Source organism: Phyllobates terribilis, unplaced genomic scaffold, assembly GCF_046119375.1.
Source record: "Phyllobates terribilis strain yellow unplaced genomic scaffold, ASM4611937v1 Scaffold_769__1_contigs__length_694716, whole genome shotgun sequence".
NCBI lineage: Eukaryota > Metazoa > Chordata > Amphibia > Anura > Dendrobatidae > Phyllobates > Phyllobates terribilis.
Genome location: NW_027363529.1, coordinates 282,869 through 301,103, shown reverse-complemented (window position 1 = coordinate 301,103; position 18,235 = coordinate 282,869). Strand labels below are relative to the sequence as shown.

The window sequence follows — 18,235 nt, the reverse complement described above, 5'->3', positions numbered from 1 at the left end:
CAGAGACCGCCATAAGCAACAGTTTAACAGAATGCCACAGACTAATCAACCAAACTTTTTGGGTTGGGTTCTCTTTTATAGTCTGCAGGCATTAAATGAAAGAAGTCAGTGTTCCAGCAGAAGGAGACAACGTTTCAGAAAAGGCATTGTAGCAAACCAAAAAAGAAATTTTAAGCGCAGCAGTGTAACCAGCGCACATACCTGTTAGCTCGGGTGAGTTTAAAAGGCTGCTGTTGATAACAAGGGCATTTGCTAAATAGATGGTGTGTGTGCAACAATATACTGAAAGGTCAATTATATTGTGCAGCTTATCTCACCACCTGTAGTTATTTAGGTGAAAGCTCCAAAATGCTTGCCTAATATGTCTGTTTATCCAAAAGGAAGTAGAAAGGGAGAGCTAGAAAGATAGCATTGCATCACATTACATGGCAATGCAATGCACAGTTGCTGAAGTTGAACCAAAATGAGCTTGTAATCTGGCTTCTGCAACTTTGAACATGAAAAATCCAATGAGGAGAAGAAAAGCAGAGCCAAAGAGTCCATCCCAAAATCCGACAAACAAGCAAAATGAACAAAAAACATTGAATTCAATTCTTTCTGATTTTAGAAACTGCATTAAAGAAGGGGTGCACCGGTCCTGGAGATACTGCAATACCAGGTCAATGCGTGGAGTGGACAGAGCAAGCTCTTTTTCCATCTCCCTGTTCTAAAAATCCATTTAATATATGGTCCCCAGATAGGGGACGTATCAGATATTAAACTGATAAGAACAGATTTTTTGATTGAAGCTGCATCCAAGGCACTGAAAAATGTGACCGAAGTCACACCAAAACAGCGCACGAGGCGAGGATTCATGTGGACCCTTCCCGGAGGAGAGGGTCCCCAATAAACCATCCCCATCCCTCCGAGCCAGAAGGCCACAGCGAGGGTCAGGGATCTCCGATGCTCTCCCTAGCCGAAGCCGGAGAAGAGCCGTTTTCGTGCTCCCAGCTTCCATCTAGGCTGCCACCCTAGTGGAGCTGGAGCCTGTGTTGGTTTCTCAGCCCAAAGCTGACCGGACCTCCGACCGGGTTTATAAATATTCCCCTTCCTAGCCCGGAGGCCAGGAATAGGGGGGGTTGCTCAGAAAGTATGATTGGCAAAGGTGCGGCGTGCTACGAAGCCAAGTCTTTCTGGGGTTCCCAGTCCCAGTAAGCTTGGACTCCCACCAGGGCGCCTACTCCTGGGGCACATTGCTCCAAAGCCCTCACACTTACCCAGCCTAGTGACTTCGATCCTGGAGGGCCATGTTTTCCATCAGATAACTCTATGAGCCACCTGGCGTACTAACAAGTGCACCAAACCAGTGTGTAATATGCATCAATTTACTAGGACAGCCCAAGGACAAAACTGCCTTTTCAAAAGATACTACACTTGATCTTAGCCAAAAGGCCGAGAAGCGATAACCAGAATTGGTTTCAAACTACGGAGCCACCCAAGGATCCTAAAAAGTCCATTTGTGGAGATGAGCTCCTGGACTCCCGTTAAGAAGACATGTTGTCAACCTCTAGATCCCTTACATGCCTGCACTTTTCGGCTTGCTGCTGCTGCAATCCACGCGTTTTAGATCTGCATAACTCCACCTCTTTAAACACAGCACCTTCACCCCCTGCTGTTCCCACCCGCCTCAACACCGTTGGAAGGGAGGAGAACCAATTAAGGCGGGGGGTGGGGTGGAACGAGCAGCTGTCTACCCTTAGCAGGAGGGCTCCTGATTACATACCTCTCCTGCTGCTGCTGCTGCTGGCTGTCCAGCAGCAGACTGAAGGTGGCTGCTGCTGTGCACAGGTATATAAAGGCTCAGAGCCTATTATGACACGCGCAGCCAGCGTTCCATTGCCACATTCCATCTACTGCAGGCAGGATACCTGGCTGGCTGAATGTCGCTGAGAAGCTCACAGAGACCGCCATAAGCAACAGTTTAACAGAATGCCACAGACTAATCAACCAAACTTTTTGGGTTGGGTTCTCTTTTATAGTCTGCAGGCATTAAATGAAAGAAGTCAGTGTTCCAGCAGAAGGAGACAACGTTTCAGAAAAGGCATTGTAGCAAACCAAAAAAGAAATTTTAAGCGCAGCAGTGTAACCAGCGCACATACCTGTTAGCTCGGGTGAGTTTAAAAGGCTGCTGTTGATAACAAGGGCATTTGCTAAATAGATGGTGTGTGTGCAACAATATACTGAAAGGTCAATTATATTGTGCAGCTTATCTCACCACCTGTAGTTATTTAGGTGAAAGCTCCAAAATGCTTGCCTAATATGTCTGTTTATCCAAAAGGAAGTAGAAAGGGAGAGCTAGAAAGATAGCATTGCATCACATTACATGGCAATGCAATGCACAGTTGCTGAAGTTGAACCAAAATGAGCTTGTAATCTGGCTTCTGCAACTTTGAACATGAAAAATCCAATGAGGAGAAGAAAAGCAGAGCCAAAGAGTCCATCCCAAAATCCGACAAACAAGCAAAATGAACAAAAAACATTGAATTCAATTCTTTCTGATTTTAGAAACTGCATTAAAGAAGGGGTGCACCGGTCCTGGAGATACTGCAATACCAGGTCAATGCGTGGAGTGGACAGAGCAAGCTCTTTTTCCATCTCCCTGTTCTAAAAATCCATTTAATATATGGTCCCCAGATAGGGGACGTATCAGATATTAAACTGATAAGAACAGATACTACACTTGATCTTAGCCAAAAGGCCGAGAAGCGATAACCAGAATTGGTTTCAAACTACGGAGCCACCCAAGGATCCTAAAAAGTCCATTTGTGGAGATGAGCTCCTGGACTCCCGTTAAGAAGACATGTTGTCAACCTCTAGATCCCTTACTTGCCTGCACTTTTCGGCTTGCTGCTGCTGCAATCCACGCGTTTTAGATCTGCATAACTCCACCTCTTTAAACACAGCACCTTCACCCCCTGCTGTTCCCACCCGCCTCAACACCGTTGGAAGGGAGGAGAACCAATTAAGGCGGGGGGTGGGGTGGAACGAGCAGCTGTCTACCCTTAGCAGGAGGGCTCCTGATTACATACCTCTCCTGCTGCTGCTGCTGCTGCTGGCTGTCCAGCAGCAGACTGAAGGTGGCTGCTGCTGTGCACAGGTATATAAAGGCTCAGAGCCTATTATGACACGCGCAGCCAGCGTTCCATTGCCACATTCCATCTACTGCAGGCAGGATACCTGGCTGGCTGAATGTCGCTGAGAAGCTCACAGAGACCGCCATAAGCAACAGTTTAACAGAATGCCACAGACTAATCAACCAAACTTTTTGGGTTGGGTTCTCTTTTATAGTCTGCAGGCATTAAATGAAAGAAGTCAGTGTTCCAGCAGAAGGAGACAACGTTTCAGAAAAGGCATTGTAGCAAACCAAAAAAGAAATTTTAAGCGCAGCAGTGTAACCAGCGCACATACCTGTTAGCTCGGGTGAGTTTAAAAGGCTGCTGTTGATAACAAGGGCATTTGCTAAATAGATGGTGTGTGTGCAACAATATACTGAAAGGTCAATTATATTGTGCAGCTTATCTCACCACCTGTAGTTATTTAGGTGAAAGCTCCAAAATGCTTGCCTAATATGTCTGTTTATCCAAAAGGAAGTAGAAAGGGAGAGCTAGAAAGATAGCATTGCATCACATTACATGGCAATGCAATGCACAGTTGCTGAAGTTGAACCAAAATGAGCTTGTAATCTGGCTTCTGCAACTTTGAACATGAAAAATCCAATGAGGAGAAGAAAAGCAGAGCCAAAGAGTCCATCCCAAAATCCGACAAACAAGCAAAATGAACAAAAAACATTGAATTCAATTCTTTCTGATTTTAGAAACTGCATTAAAGAAGGGGTGCACCGGTCCTGGAGATACTGCAATACCAGGTCAATGCGTGGAGTGGACAGAGCAAGCTCTTTTTCCATCTCCCTGTTCTAAAAATCCATTTAATATATGGTCCCCAGATAGGGGACGTATCAGATATTAAACTGATAAGAACAGATACTACACTTGATCTTAGCCAAAAGGCCGAGAAGCGATAACCAGAATTGGTTTCAAACTACGGAGCCACCCAAGGATCCTAAAAAGTCCATTTGTGGAGATGAGCTCCTGGACTCCCGTTAAGAAGACATGTTGTCAACCTCTAGATCCCTTACATGCCTGCACTTTTCGGCTTGCTGCTGCTGCAATCCACGCGTTTTAGATCTGCATAACTCCACCTCTTTAAACACAGCACCTTCACCCCCTGCTGTTCCCACCCGCCTCAACACCGTTGGAAGGGAGGAGAACCAATTAAGGCGGGGGGTGGGGTGGAACGAACAGCTGTCTACCCTTAGCAGGAGGGCTCCTGATTACATACCTCTCCTGCTGCTGCTGCTGCTGCTGGCTGTCCAGCAGCAGACTGAAGGTGGCTGCTGCTGTGCACAGGTATATAAAGGCTCAGAGCCTATTATGACACGCGCAGCCAGCGTTCCATTGCCACATTCCATCTACTGCAGGCAGGATACCTGGCTGGCTGAATGTCGCTGAGAAGCTCACAGAGACCGCCATAAGCAACAGTTTAACAGAATGCCACAGACTAATCAACCAAACTTTTTGGGTTGGGTTCTCTTTTATAGTCTGCAGGCATTAAATGAAAGAAGTCAGTGTTCCAGCAGAAGGAGACAACGTTTCAGAAAAGGCATTGTAGCAAACCAAAAAAGAAATTTTAAGCGCAGCAGTGTAACCAGCGCACATACCTGTTAGCTCGGGTGAGTTTAAAAGGCTGCTGTTGATAACAAGGGCATTTGCTAAATAGATGGTGTGTGTGCAACAATATACTGAAAGGTCAATTATATTGTGCAGCTTATCTCACCACCTGTAGTTATTTAGGTGAAAGCTCCAAAATGCTTGCCTAATATGTCTGTTTATCCAAAAGGAAGTAGAAAGGGAGAGCTAGAAAGATAGCATTGCATCACATTACATGGCAATGCAATGCACAGTTGCTGAAGTTGAACCAAAATGAGCTTGTAATCTGGCTTCTGCAACTTTGAACATGAAAAATCCAATGAGGAGAAGAAAAGCAGAGCCAAAGAGTCCATCCCAAAATCCGACAAACAAGCAAAATGAACAAAAAACATTGAATTCAATTCTTTCTGATTTTAGAAACTGCATTAAAGAAGGGGTGCACCGGTCCTGGAGATACTGCAATACCAGGTCAATGCGTGGAGTGGACAGAGCAAGCTCTTTTTCCATCTCCCTGTTCTAAAAATCCATTTAATATATGGTCCCCAGATAGGGGACGTATCAGATATTAAACTGATAAGAACAGATACTACACTTGATCTTAGCCAAAAGGCCGAGAAGCGATAACCAGAATTGGTTTCAAACTACGGAGCCACCCAAGGATCCTAAAAAGTCCATTTGTGGAGATGAGCTCCTGGACTCCCGTTAAGAAGACATGTTGTCAACCTCTAGATCCCTTACATGCCTGCACTTTTCGGCTTGCTGCTTCTGCAATCCACGCGTTTTAGATCTGCATAACTCCACCTCTTTAAACACAGCACCTTCACCCCCTGCTGTTCCCACCCGCCTCAACACCGTTGGAAGGGAGGAGAACCAATTAAGGCGGGGGGTGGGGTGGAACGAGCAGCTGTCTACCCTTAGCAGGAGGGCTCCTGATTACATACCTCTCCTGCTGCTGCTGCTGCTGGCTGTCCAGCAGCAGACTGAAGGTGGCTGCTGCTGTGCACAGGTATATAAAGGCTCAGAGCCTATTATGACACGCGCAGCCAGCGTTCCATTGCCACATTCCATCTACTGCAGGCAGGATACCTGGCTGGCTGAATGTCGCTGAGAAGCTCACAGAGACCGCCATAAGCAACAGTTTAACAGAATGCCACAGACTAATCAACCAAACTTTTTGGGTTGGGTTCTCTTTTATAGTCTGCAGGCATTAAATGAAAGAAGTCAGTGTTCCAGCAGAAGGAGACAACGTTTCAGAAAAGGCATTGTAGCAAACCAAAAAAGAAATTTTAAGCGCAGCAGTGTAACCAGCGCACATACCTGTTAGCTCGGGTGAGTTTAAAAGGCTGCTGTTGATAACAAGGGCATTTGCTAAATAGATGGTGTGTGTGCAACAATATACTGAAAGGTCAATTATATTGTGCAGCTTATCTCACCACCTGTAGTTATTTAGGTGAAAGCTCCAAAATGCTTGCCTAATATGTCTGTTTATCCAAAAGGAAGTAGAAAGGGAGAGCTAGAAAGATAGCATTGCATCACATTACATGGCAATGCAATGCACAGTTGCTGAAGTTGAACCAAAATGAGCTTGTAATCTGGCTTCTGCAACTTTGAACATGAAAAATCCAATGAGGAGAAGAAAAGCAGAGCCAAAGAGTCCATCCCAAAATCCGACAAACAAGCAAAATGAACAAAAAACATTGAATTCAATTCTTTCTGATTTTAGAAACTGCATTAAAGAAGGGGTGCACCGGTCCTGGAGATACTGCAATACCAGGTCAATGCGTGGAGTGGACAGAGCAAGCTCTTTTTCCATCTCCCTGTTCTAAAAATCCATTTAATGTATGGTCCCCAGATAGGGGACGTATCAGATATTAAACTGATATGAACAGATTTTTTTTGATTGAAGCTGCATCCAAGGCACTGAAAAATGTGACCGAAGTCACACCAAAACAGCGCACGAGGCGAGGATTCATGTGGACCCTTCCCGGAGGAGAGGGTCCCCAATAAACCATCCCCATCCCTCCGAGCCCGAAGGCCACAGCGAGGGTCAGGGATCTCCGATGCTCTCCCTAGCCGAAGCCGGAGAAGAGCCGTTTTCGTGCTCCCAGCTTCCATCTAGGCTGCCACCCTAGTGGAGCTGGAGCCTCTGTTGGTTTCTCAGCCCAAAGCTGACCGGACCTCCGACCGGGTTTATAAAAATTCCCCTTCCTAGCCCGGAGGCCAGGAATAGGGGGGGTTGCTCAGAAAGTATGATTGGCAAAGGTGCGGCGTGCTACGAAGCCAAGTCTTTCTGGGGTTCCCAGTCCCAGTAAGCTTGGACTCCCACCAGGGCGCCTACTCCTGGGGCACATTGCTCCAAAGCCCTCACACTTACCCAGCCTAGTGACTTCGATCCTGGAGGGCCATGTTTTCCATCAGATAACTCTATGAGCCACCTGGCGTACTAACAAGTGCACCAAACCAGTGTGTAATATGCATAAATTTACTAGGGCAGCCCAAGGACAAAACTGCCTTTTCAAAAGATACTACACTTGATCTTAGCCAAAAGGCCGAGAAGCGATAACCAGAATTGGTTTCAAACTACGGAGCCACCCAAGGATCCTAAAAAGTCCATTTGTGGAGATGAGCTCCTGGACTCCCGTTAAGAAGACATGTTGTCAACCTCTAGATCCCTTACATGCCTGCACTTTTCGGCTTGCTGCTGCTGCAATCCACGCGTTTTAGATCTGCATAACTCCACCTCTTTAAACACAGCACCTTCACCCCCTGCTGTTCCCACCCGCCTCAACACCGTTGGAAGGGAGGAGAACCAATTAAGGCGGGGGGTGGGGTGGAACGAGCAGCTGTCTACCCTTAGCAGGAGGGCTCCTGATTACATACCTCTCCTGCTGCTGCTGCTGCTGCTGGCTGTCCAGCAGCAGACTGAAGGTGGCTGCTGCTGTGCACAGGTATATAAAGGCTCAGAGCCTATTATGACACGCGCAGCCAGCGTTCCATTGCCACATTCCATCTACTGCAGGCAGGATACCTGGCTGGCTGAATGTCGCTGAGAAGCTCACAGAGACCGCCATAAGCAACAGTTTAACAGAATGCCACAGACTAATCAACCAAACTTTTTGGGTTGGGTTCTCTTTTATAGTCTGCAGGCATTAAATGAAAGAAGTCAGTGTTCCAGCAGAAGGAGACAACGTTTCAGAAAAGGCATTGTAGCAAACCAAAAAAGAAATTTTAAGCGCAGCAGTGTAACCAGCGCACATACCTGTTAGCTCGGGTGAGTTTAAAAGGCTGCTGTTGATAACAAGGGCATTTGCTAAATAGATGGTGTGTGTGCAACAATATACTGAAAGGTCAATTATATTGTGCAGCTTATCTCACCACCTGTAGTTATTTAGGTGAAAGCTCCAAAATGCTTGCCTAATATGTCTGTTTATCCAAAAGGAAGTAGAAAGGGAGAGCTAGAAAGATAGCATTGCATCACATTACATGGCAATGCAATGCACAGTTGCTGAAGTTGAACCAAAATGAGCTTGTAATCTGGCTTCTGCAACTTTGAACATGAAAAATCCAATGAGGAGAAGAAAAGCAGAGCCAAAGAGTCCATCCCAAAATCCGACAAACAAGCAAAATGAACAAAAAACATTGAATTCAATTCTTTCTGATTTTAGAAACTGCATTAAAGAAGGGGTGCACCGGTCCTGGAGATACTGCAATACCAGGTCAATGCGTGGAGTGGACAGAGCAAGCTCTTTTTCCATCTCCCTGTTCTAAAAATCCATTTAATATATGGTCCCCAGATAGGGGACGTATCAGATATTAAACTGATAAGAACAGATACTACACTTGATCTTAGCCAAAAGGCCGAGAAGCGATAACCAGAATTGGTTTCAAACTACGGAGCCACCCAAGGATCCTAAAAAGTCCATTTGTGGAGATGAGCTCCTGGACTCCCGTTAAGAAGACATGTTGTCAACCTCTAGATCCCTTACATGCCTGCACTTTTCGGCTTGCTGCTGCTGCAATCCACGCGTTTTAGATCTGCATAACTCCACCTCTTTAAACACAGCACCTTCACCCCCTGCTGTTCCCACCCGCCTCAACACCGTTGGAAGGGAGGAGAACCAATTAAGGTGGGGGGTGGGGTGGAACGAGCAGCTGTCTACCCTTAGCAGGAGGGCTCCTGATTACATACCTCTCCTGCTGCTGCTGCTGCTGGCTGTCCAGCAGCAGACTGAAGGTGGCTGCTGCTGTGCACAGGTATATAAAGGCTCAGAGCCTATTATGACACGCGCAGCCAGCGTTCCATTGCCACATTCCATCTACTGCAGGCAGGATACCTGGCTGGCTGAATGTCGCTGAGAAGCTCACAGAGACCGCCATAAGCAACAGTTTAACAGAATGCCACAGACTAATCAACCAAACTTTTTGGGTTGGGTTCTCTTTTATAGTCTGCAGGCATTAAATGAAAGAAGTCAGTGTTCCAGCAGAAGGAGACAACGTTTCAGAAAAGGCATTGTAGCAAACCAAAAAAGAAATTTTAAGCGCAGCAGTGTAACCAGCGCACATACCTGTTAGCTCGGGTGAGTTTAAAAGGCTGCTGTTGATAACAAGGGCATTTGCTAAATAGATGGTGTGTGTGCAACAATATACTGAAAGGTCAATTATATTGTGCAGCTTATCTCACCACCTGTAGTTATTTAGGTGAAAGCTCCAAAATGCTTGCCTAATATGTCTGTTTATCCAAAAGGAAGTAGAAAGGGAGAGCTAGAAAGATAGCATTGCATCACATTACATGGCAATGCAATGCACAGTTGCTGAAGTTGAACCAAAATGAGCTTGTAATCTGGCTTCTGCAACTTTGAACATGAAAAATCCAATGAGGAGAAGAAAAGCAGAGCCAAAGAGTCCATCCCAAAATCCGACAAACAAGCAAAATGAACAAAAAACATTGAATTCAATTCTTTCTGATTTTAGAAACTGCATTAAAGAAGGGGTGCACCCGTCCTGGAGATACTGCAATACCAGGTCAATGCGTGGAGTGGACAGAGCAAGCTCTTTTTCCATCTCCCTGTTCTAAAAATCCATTTAATATATGGTCCCCAGATAGGGGACGTATCAGATATTAAACTGATAAGAACAGATACTACACTTGATCTTAGCCAAAAGGCCGAGAAGCGATAACCAGAATTGGTTTCAAACTACGGAGCCACCCAAGGATCCTAAAAAGTCCATTTGTGGAGATGAGCTCCTGGACTCCCGTTAAGAAGACATGTTGTCAACCTCTAGATCCCTTACATGCCTGCACTTTTCGGCTTGCTGCTGCTGCAATCCACGCGTTTTAGATCTGCATAACTCCACCTCTTTAAACACAGCACCTTCACCCCCTGCTGTTCCCACCCGCCTCAACACCGTTGGAAGGGAGGAGAACCAATTAAGGCGGGGGGTGGGGTGGAACGAGCAGCTGTCTACCCTTAGCAGGAGGGCTCCTGATTACATACCTCTCCTGCTGCTGCTGCTGCTGGCTGTCCAGCAGCAGACTGAAGGTGGCTGCTGCTGTGCACAGGTATATAAAGGCTCAGAGCCTATTATGACACGCGCAGCCAGCGTTCCATTGCCACATTCCATCTACTGCAGGCAGGATACCTGGCTGGCTGAATGTCGCTGAGAAGCTCACAGAGACCGCCATAAGCAACAGTTTAACAGAATGCCACAGACTAATCAACCAAACTTTTTGGGTTGGGTTCTCTTTTATAGTCTGCAGGCATTAAATGAAAGAAGTCAGTGTTCCAGCAGAAGGAGACAACGTTTCAGAAAAGGCATTGTAGCAAACCAAAAAAGAAATTTTAAGCGCAGCAGTGTAACCAGCGCACATACCTGTTAGCTCGGGTGAGTTTAAAAGGCTGCTGTTGATAACAAGGGCATTTGCTAAATAGATGGTGTGTGTGCAACAATATACTGAAAGGTCAATTATATTGTGCAGCTTATCTCACCACCTGTAGTTATTTAGGTGAAAGCTCCAAAATGCTTGCCTAATATGTCTGTTTATCCAAAAGGAAGTAGAAAGGGAGAGCTAGAAAGATAGCATTGCATCACATTACATGGCAATGCAATGCACAGTTGCTGAAGTTGAACCAAAATGAGCTTGTAATCTGGCTTCTGCAACTTTGAACATGAAAAATCCAATGAGGAGAAGAAAAGCAGAGCCAAAGAGTCCATCCCAAAATCCGACAAACAAGCAAAATGAACAAAAAACATTGAATTCAATTCTTTCTGATTTTAGAAACTGCATTAAAGAAGGGGTGCACCGGTCCTGGAGATACTGCAATACCAGGTCAATGCGTGGAGTGGACAGAGCAAGCTCTTTTTCCATCTCCCTGTTCTAAAAATCCATTTAATATATGGTCCCCAGATAGGGGACGTATCAGATATTAAACTGATAAGAACAGATACTACACTTGATCTTAGCCAAAAGGCCGAGAAGCGATAACCAGAATTGGTTTCAAACTACGGAGCCACCCAAGGATCCTAAAAAGTCCATTTGTGGAGATGAGCTCCTGGACTCCCGTTAAGAAGACATGTTGTCAACCTCTAGATCCCTTACATGCCTGCACTTTTCGGCTTGCTGCTGCTGCAATCCACGCGTTTTAGATCTGCATAACTCCACCTCTTTAAACACAGCACCTTCACCCCCTGCTGTTCCCACCCGCCTCAACACCGTTGGAAGGGAGGAGAACCAATTAAGGCGGGGGGTGGGGTGGAACGAGCAGCTGTCTACCCTTAGCAGGAGGGCTCCTGATTACATACCTCTCCTGCTGCTGCTGCTGCTGCTGGCTGTCCAGCAGCAGACTGAAGGTGGCTGCTGCTGTGCACAGGTATATAAAGGCTCAGAGCCTATTATGACACGCGCAGCCAGCGTTCCATTGCCACATTCCATCTACTGCAGGCAGGATACCTGGCTGGCTGAATGTCGCTGAGAAGCTCACAGAGACCGCCATAAGCAACAGTTTAACAGAATGCCACAGACTAATCAACCAAACTTTTTGGGTTGGGTTCTCTTTTATAGTCTGCAGGCATTAAATGAAAGAAGTCAGTGTTCCAGCAGAAGGAGACAACGTTTCAGAAAAGGCATTGTAGCAAACCAAAAAAGAAATTTTAAGCGCAGCAGTGTAACCAGCGCACATACCTGTTAGCTCGGGTGAGTTTAAAAGGCTGCTGTTGATAACAAGGGCATTTGCTAAATAGATGGTGTGTGTGCAACAATATACTGAAAGGTCAATTATATTGTGCAGCTTATCTCACCACCTGTAGTTATTTAGGTGAAAGCTCCAAAATGCTTGCCTAATATGTCTGTTTATCCAAAAGGAAGTAGAAAGGGAGAGCTAGAAAGATAGCATTGCATCACATTACATGGCAATGCAATGCACAGTTGCTGAAGTTGAACCAAAATGAGCTTGTAATCTGGCTTCTGCAACTTTGAACATGAAAAATCCAATGAGGAGAAGAAAAGCAGAGCCAAAGAGTCCATCCCAAAATCCGACAAACAAGCAAAATGAACAAAAAACATTGAATTCAATTCTTTCTGATTTTAGAAACTGCATTAAAGAAGGGGTGCACCGGTCCTGGAGATACTGCAATACCAGGTCAATGCGTGGAGTGGACAGAGCAAGCTCTTTTTCCATCTCCCTGTTCTAAAAATCCATTTAATATATGGTCCCCAGATAGGGGACGTATCAGATATTAAACTGATAAGAACAGATACTACACTTGATCTTAGCCAAAAGGCCGAGAAGCGATAACCAGAATTGGTTTCAAACTACGGAGCCACCCAAGGATCCTAAAAAGTCCATTTGTGGAGATGAGCTCCTGGACTCCCGTTAAGAAGACATGTTGTCAACCTCTAGATCCCTTACATGCCTGCACTTTTCGGCTTGCTGCTGCTGCAATCCACGCGTTTTAGATCTGCATAACTCCACCTCTTTAAACACAGCACCTTCACCCCCTGCTGTTCCCACCCGCCTCAACACCGTTGGAAGGGAGGAGAACCAATTAAGGCGGGGGGTGGGGTGGAACGAGCAGCTGTCTACCCTTAGCAGGAGGGCTCCTGATTACATACCTCTCCTGCTGCTGCTGCTGCTGGCTGTCCAGCAGCAGACTGAAGGTGGCTGCTGCTGTGCACAGGTATATAAAGGCTCAGAGCCTATTATGACACGCGCAGCCAGCGTTCCATTGCCACATTCCATCTACTGCAGGCAGGATACCTGGCTGGCTGAATGTCGCTGAGAAGCTCACAGAGACCGCCATAAGCAACAGTTTAACAGAATGCCACAGACTAATCAACCAAACTTTTTGGGTTGGGTTCTCTTTTATAGTCTGCAGGCATTAAATGAAAGAAGTCAGTGTTCCAGCAGAAGGAGACAACGTTTCAGAAAAGGCATTGTAGCAAACCAAAAAAGAAATTTTAAGCGCAGCAGTGTAACCAGCGCACATACCTGTTAGCTCGGGTGAGTTTAAAAGGCTGCTGTTGATAACAAGGGCATTTGCTAAATAGATGGTGTGTGTGCAACAATATACTGAAAGGTCAATTATATTGTGCAGCTTATCTCACCACCTGTAGTTATTTAGGTGAAAGCTCCAAAATGCTTGCCTAATATGTCTGTTTATCCAAAAGGAAGTAGAAAGGGAGAGCTAGAAAGATAGCATTGCATCACATTACATGGCAATGCAATGCACAGTTGCTGAAGTTGAACCAAAATGAGCTTGTAATCTGGCTTCTGCAACTTTGAACATGAAAAATCCAATGAGGAGAAGAAAAGCAGAGCCAAAGAGTCCATCCCAAAATCCGACAAACAAGCAAAATGAACAAAAAACATTGAATTCAATTCTTTCTGATTTTAGAAACTGCATTAAAGAAGGGGTGCACCGGTCCTGGAGATACTGCAATACCAGGTCAATGCGTGGAGTGGACAGAGCAAGCTCTTTTTCCATCTCCCTGTTCTAAAAATCCATTTAATATATGGTCCCCAGATAGGGGACGTATCAGATATTAAACTGATAAGAACAGATACTACACTTGATCTTAGCCAAAAGGCCGAGAAGCGATAACCAGAATTGGTTTCAAACTACGGAGCCACCCAAGGATCCTAAAAAGTCCATTTGTGGAGATGAGCTCCTGGACTCCCGTTAAGAAGACATGTTGTCAACCTCTAGATCCCTTACATGCCTGCACTTTTCGGCTTGCTGCTGCTGCAATCCACGCGTTTTAGATCTGCATAACTCCACCTCTTTAAACACAGCACCTTCACCCCCTGCTGTTCCCACCCGCCTCAACACCGTTGGAAGGGAGGAGAACCAATTAAGGCGGGGGGTGGGGTGGAACGAGCAGCTGTCTACCCTTAGCAGGAGGGCTCCTGATTACATACCTCTCCTGCTGCTGCTGCTGCTGGCTGTCCAGCAGCAGACTGAAGGTGGCTGCTGCTGTGCACAGGTATATAAAGGCTCAGAGCCTATTATGACACGCGCAGCCAGCGTTCCATTGCCACATTCCATCTACTGCAGGCAGGATACCTGGCTGGCTGAATGTCGCTGAGAAGCTCACAGAGACCGCCATAAGCAACAGTTTAACAGAATGCCACAGACTAATCAACCAAACTTTTTGGGTTGGGTTCTCTTTTATAGTCTGCAGGCATTAAATGAAAGAAGTCAGTGTTCCAGCAGAAGGAGACAACGTTTCAGAAAAGGCATTGTAGCAAACCAAAAAAGAAATTTTAAGCGCAGCAGTGTAACCAGCGCACATACCTGTTAGCTCGGGTGAGTTTAAAAGGCTGCTGTTGATAACAAGGGCATTTGCTAAATAGATGGTGTGTGTGCAACAATATACTGAAAGGTCAATTATATTGTGCAGCTTATCTCACCACCTGTAGTTATTTAGGTGAAAGCTCCAAAATGCTTGCCTAATATGTCTGTTTATCCAAAAGGAAGTAGAAAGGGAGAGCTAGAAAGATAGCATTGCATCACATTACATGGCAATGCAATGCACAGTTGCTGAAGTTGAACCAAAATGAGCTTGTAATCTGGCTTCTGCAACTTTGAACATGAAAAATCCAATGAGTAGAAGAAAAGCAGAGCCAAAGAGTCCATCCCAAAATCCGACAAACAAGCAAAATGAACAAAAAACATTGAATTCAATTCTTTCTGATTTTAGAAACTGCATTAAAGAAGGGGTGCACCGGTCCTGGAGATACTGCAATACCAGGTCAATGCGTGGAGTGGACAGAGCAAGCTCTTTTTCCATCTCCCTGTTCTAAAAATCCATTTAATATATGGTCCCCAGATAGGGGACGTATCAGATATTAAACTGATAAGAACAGATACTACACTTGATCTTAGCCAAAAGGCCGAGAAGCGATAACCAGAATTGGTTTCAAACTACGGAGCCACCCAAGGATCCTAAAAAGTCCATTTGTGGAGATGAGCTCCTGGACTCCCGTTAAGAAGACATGTTGTCAACCTCTAGATCCCTTACATGCCTGCACTTTTCGGCTTGCTGCTGCTGCAATCCACGCGTTTTAGATCTGCATAACTCCACCTCTTTAAACACAGCACCTTCACCCCCTGCTGTTCCCACCCGCCTCAACACCGTTGGAAGGGAGGAGAACCAATTAAGGCGGGGGGTGGGGTGGAACGAGCAGCTGTCTACCCTTAGCAGGAGGGCTCCTGATTACATACCTCTCCTGCTGCTGCTGCTGCTGGCTGTCCAGCAGCAGACTGAAGGTGGCTGCTGCTGTGCACAGGTATATAAAGGCTCAGAGCCTATTATGACACGCGCAGCCAGCGTTCCATTGCCACATTCCATCTACTGCAGGCAGGATACCTGGCTGGCTGAATGTCGCTGAGAAGCTCACAGAGACCGCCATAAGCAACAGTTTAACAGAATGCCACAGACTAATCAACCAAACTTTTTGGGTTGGGTTCTCTTTTATAGTCTGCAGGCATTAAATGAAAGAAGTCAGTGTTCCAGCAGAAGGAGACAACGTTTCAGAAAAGGCATTGTAGCAAACCAAAAAAGAAATTTTAAGCGCAGCAGTGTAACCAGCGCACATACCTGTTAGCTCGGGTGAGTTTAAAAGGCTGCTGTTGATAACAAGGGCATTTGCTAAATAGATGGTGTGTGTGCAACAATATACTGAAAGGTCAATTATATTGTGCAGCTTATCTCACCACCTGTAGTTATTTAGGTGAAAGCTCCAAAATGCTTGCCTAATATGTCTGTTTATCCAAAAGGAAGTAGAAAGGGAGAGCTAGAAAGATAGCATTGCATCACATTACATGGCAATGCAATGCACAGTTGCTGAAGTTGAACCAAAATGAGCTTGTAATCTGGCTTCTGCAACTTTGAACATGAAAAATCCAATGAGGAGAAGAAAAGCAGAGCCAAAGAGTCCATCCCAAAATCCGACAAACAAGCAAAATGAACAAAAAACATTGAATTCAATTCTTTCTGATTTTAGAAACTGCATTAAAGAAGGGGTGCACCGGTCCTGGAGATACTGCAATACCAGGTCAATGCGTGGAGTGGACAGAGCAAGCTCTTTTTCCATCTCCCTGTTCTAAAAATCCATTTAATATATGGTCCCCAGATAGGGGACGTATCAGATATTAAACTGATAAGAACAGATACTACACTTGATCTTAGCCAAAAGGCCGAGAAGCGATAACCAGAATTGGTTTCAAACTACGGAGCCACCCAAGGATCCTAAAAAGTCCATTTGTGGAGATGAGCTCCTGGACTCCCGTTAAGAAGACATGTTGTCAACCTCTAGATCCCTTACATGCCTGCACTTTTCGGCTTGCTGCTGCTGCAATCCACGCGTTTTAGATCTGCATAACTCCACCTCTTTAAACACAGCACCTTCACCCCCTGCTGTTCCCACCCGCCTCAACACCGTTGGAAGGGAGGAGAACCAATTAAGGCGGGGGGTGGGGTGGAACGAGCAGCTGTCTACCCTTAGCAGGAGGGCTCCTGATTACATACCTCTCCTGCTGCTGCTGCTGCTGGCTGTCCAGCAGCAGACTGAAGGTGGCTGCTGCTGTGCACAGGTATATAAAGGCTCAGAGCCTATTATGACACGCGCAGCCAGCGTTCCATTGCCACATTCCATCTACTGCAGGCAGGATACCTGGCTGGCTGAATGTCGCTGAGAAGCTCACAGAGACCGCCATAAGCAACAGTTTAACAGAATGCCACAGACTAATCAACCAAACTTTTTGGGTTGGGTTCTCTTTTATAGTCTGCAGGCATTAAATGAGAGAAGTCAGTGTTCCAGCAGAAGGAGACAACGTTTCAGAAAAGGCATTGTAGCAAACCAAAAAAGAAATTTTAAGCGCAGCAGTGTAACCAGCGCACATACCTGTTAGCTCGGGTGAGTTTAAAAGGCTGCTGTTGATAACAAGGGCATTTGCTAAATAGATGGTGTGTGTGCAACAATATACTGAAAGGTCAATTATATTGTGCAGCTTATCTCACCACCTGTAGTTATTTAGGTGAAAGCTCCAAAATGCTTGCCTAATATGTCTGTTTATCCAAAAGGAAGTAGAAAGGGAGAGCTAGAAAGATAGCATTGCATCACATTACATGGCAATGCAATGCACAGTTGCTGAAGTTGAACCAAAATGAGCTTGTAATCTGGCTTCTGCAACTTTGAACATGAAAAATCCAATGAGGAGAAGAAAAGCAGAGCCAAAGAGTCCATCCCAAAATCCGACAAACAAGCAAAATGAACAAAAAACATTGAATTCAATTCTTTCTGATTTTAGAAACTGCATTAAAGAAGGGGTGCACCGGTCCTGGAGATACTGCAATACCAGGTCAATGCGTGGAGTGGACAGAGCAAGCTCTTTTTCCATCTCCCTGTTCTAAAAATCCATTTAATATATGGTCCCCAGATAGGGGACGTATCAGATATTAAACTGATAAGAACAGATACTACACTTGATCTTAGCCAAAAGGCCGAGAAGCGATAACCAGAATTGGTTTCAAACTACGGAGCCACCCAAGGATCCTAAAAAGTCCATTTGTGGAGATGAGCTCCTGGACTCCCGTTAAGAAGACATGTTGTCAACCTCTAGATCCCTTACATGCCTGCACTTTTCGGCTTGCTGCTGCTGCAATCCACGCGTTTTAGATCTGCATAACTCCACCTCTTTAAACACAGCACCTTCACCCCCTGCTGTTCCCACCCGCCTCAACACCGTTGGAAGGGAGGAGAACCAATTAAGGCGGGGGGTGGGGTGGAACGAGCAGCTGTCTACCCTTAGCAGGAGGGCTCCTGATTACATACCTCTCCTGCTGCTGCTGCTGCTGGCTGTCCAGCAGCAGACTGAAGGTGGCTGCTGCTGTGCACAGGTATATAAAGGCTCAGAGCCTATTATGACACGCGCAGCCAGCGTTCCATTGCCACATTCCATCTACTGCAGGCAGGATACCTGGCTGGCTG

The 18,235-nt window shown here is 45.7% G+C and overlaps 13 non-coding genes and 2 pseudogenes across 13 annotated transcripts; all 15 read right to left on the bottom strand.

The window, feature by feature from the left end:
* Nucleotides 1-621: 621 nt before the first annotated feature.
* LOC141239471 (U2 spliceosomal RNA) lies at nucleotides 622-803 on the bottom strand. Its single transcript, XR_012304867.1, has one exon. It is a non-coding gene; the product is annotated as a U2 spliceosomal RNA (small nuclear RNA).
* A 524-nt stretch (nucleotides 804-1,327) lies between these two features.
* LOC141239526 (U2 spliceosomal RNA) lies at nucleotides 1,328-1,443 on the bottom strand (annotated as a pseudogene).
* Nucleotides 1,444-2,558: 1,115 nt separating this feature from the next.
* Nucleotides 2,559-2,749, bottom strand: LOC141239225 (U2 spliceosomal RNA). The gene has a single exon (XR_012304629.1). It is a non-coding gene; the product is annotated as a U2 spliceosomal RNA (small nuclear RNA).
* Nucleotides 2,750-3,867: 1,118 nt separating this feature from the next.
* On the bottom strand, nucleotides 3,868-4,058 carry LOC141239224 (U2 spliceosomal RNA). The gene has a single exon (XR_012304628.1). It is a non-coding gene; the product is annotated as a U2 spliceosomal RNA (small nuclear RNA).
* A 1,118-nt stretch (nucleotides 4,059-5,176) lies between these two features.
* Nucleotides 5,177-5,367, bottom strand: LOC141239223 (U2 spliceosomal RNA). Its single transcript, XR_012304627.1, has one exon. It is a non-coding gene; the product is annotated as a U2 spliceosomal RNA (small nuclear RNA).
* A 1,115-nt stretch (nucleotides 5,368-6,482) lies between these two features.
* LOC141239483 (U2 spliceosomal RNA) lies at nucleotides 6,483-6,666 on the bottom strand. Its single transcript, XR_012304879.1, has one exon. It is a non-coding gene; the product is annotated as a U2 spliceosomal RNA (small nuclear RNA).
* A 524-nt stretch (nucleotides 6,667-7,190) lies between these two features.
* LOC141239525 (U2 spliceosomal RNA) lies at nucleotides 7,191-7,306 on the bottom strand (annotated as a pseudogene).
* A 1,118-nt stretch (nucleotides 7,307-8,424) lies between these two features.
* On the bottom strand, nucleotides 8,425-8,615 carry LOC141239221 (U2 spliceosomal RNA). The gene has a single exon (XR_012304625.1). It is a non-coding gene; the product is annotated as a U2 spliceosomal RNA (small nuclear RNA).
* A 1,115-nt stretch (nucleotides 8,616-9,730) lies between these two features.
* Nucleotides 9,731-9,921, bottom strand: LOC141239456 (U2 spliceosomal RNA). The gene has a single exon (XR_012304854.1). It is a non-coding gene; the product is annotated as a U2 spliceosomal RNA (small nuclear RNA).
* A 1,115-nt stretch (nucleotides 9,922-11,036) lies between these two features.
* LOC141239219 (U2 spliceosomal RNA) lies at nucleotides 11,037-11,227 on the bottom strand. Its single transcript, XR_012304624.1, has one exon. It is a non-coding gene; the product is annotated as a U2 spliceosomal RNA (small nuclear RNA).
* Nucleotides 11,228-12,345: 1,118 nt separating this feature from the next.
* LOC141239218 (U2 spliceosomal RNA) lies at nucleotides 12,346-12,536 on the bottom strand. Its single transcript, XR_012304623.1, has one exon. It is a non-coding gene; the product is annotated as a U2 spliceosomal RNA (small nuclear RNA).
* Nucleotides 12,537-13,651: 1,115 nt separating this feature from the next.
* Nucleotides 13,652-13,842, bottom strand: LOC141239217 (U2 spliceosomal RNA). Its single transcript, XR_012304622.1, has one exon. It is a non-coding gene; the product is annotated as a U2 spliceosomal RNA (small nuclear RNA).
* Nucleotides 13,843-14,957: 1,115 nt separating this feature from the next.
* LOC141239216 (U2 spliceosomal RNA) lies at nucleotides 14,958-15,148 on the bottom strand. The gene has a single exon (XR_012304621.1). It is a non-coding gene; the product is annotated as a U2 spliceosomal RNA (small nuclear RNA).
* A 1,115-nt stretch (nucleotides 15,149-16,263) lies between these two features.
* On the bottom strand, nucleotides 16,264-16,454 carry LOC141239215 (U2 spliceosomal RNA). Its single transcript, XR_012304620.1, has one exon. It is a non-coding gene; the product is annotated as a U2 spliceosomal RNA (small nuclear RNA).
* Nucleotides 16,455-17,569: 1,115 nt separating this feature from the next.
* LOC141239214 (U2 spliceosomal RNA) lies at nucleotides 17,570-17,760 on the bottom strand. The gene has a single exon (XR_012304619.1). It is a non-coding gene; the product is annotated as a U2 spliceosomal RNA (small nuclear RNA).
* Nucleotides 17,761-18,235: the final 475 nt, after the last annotated feature.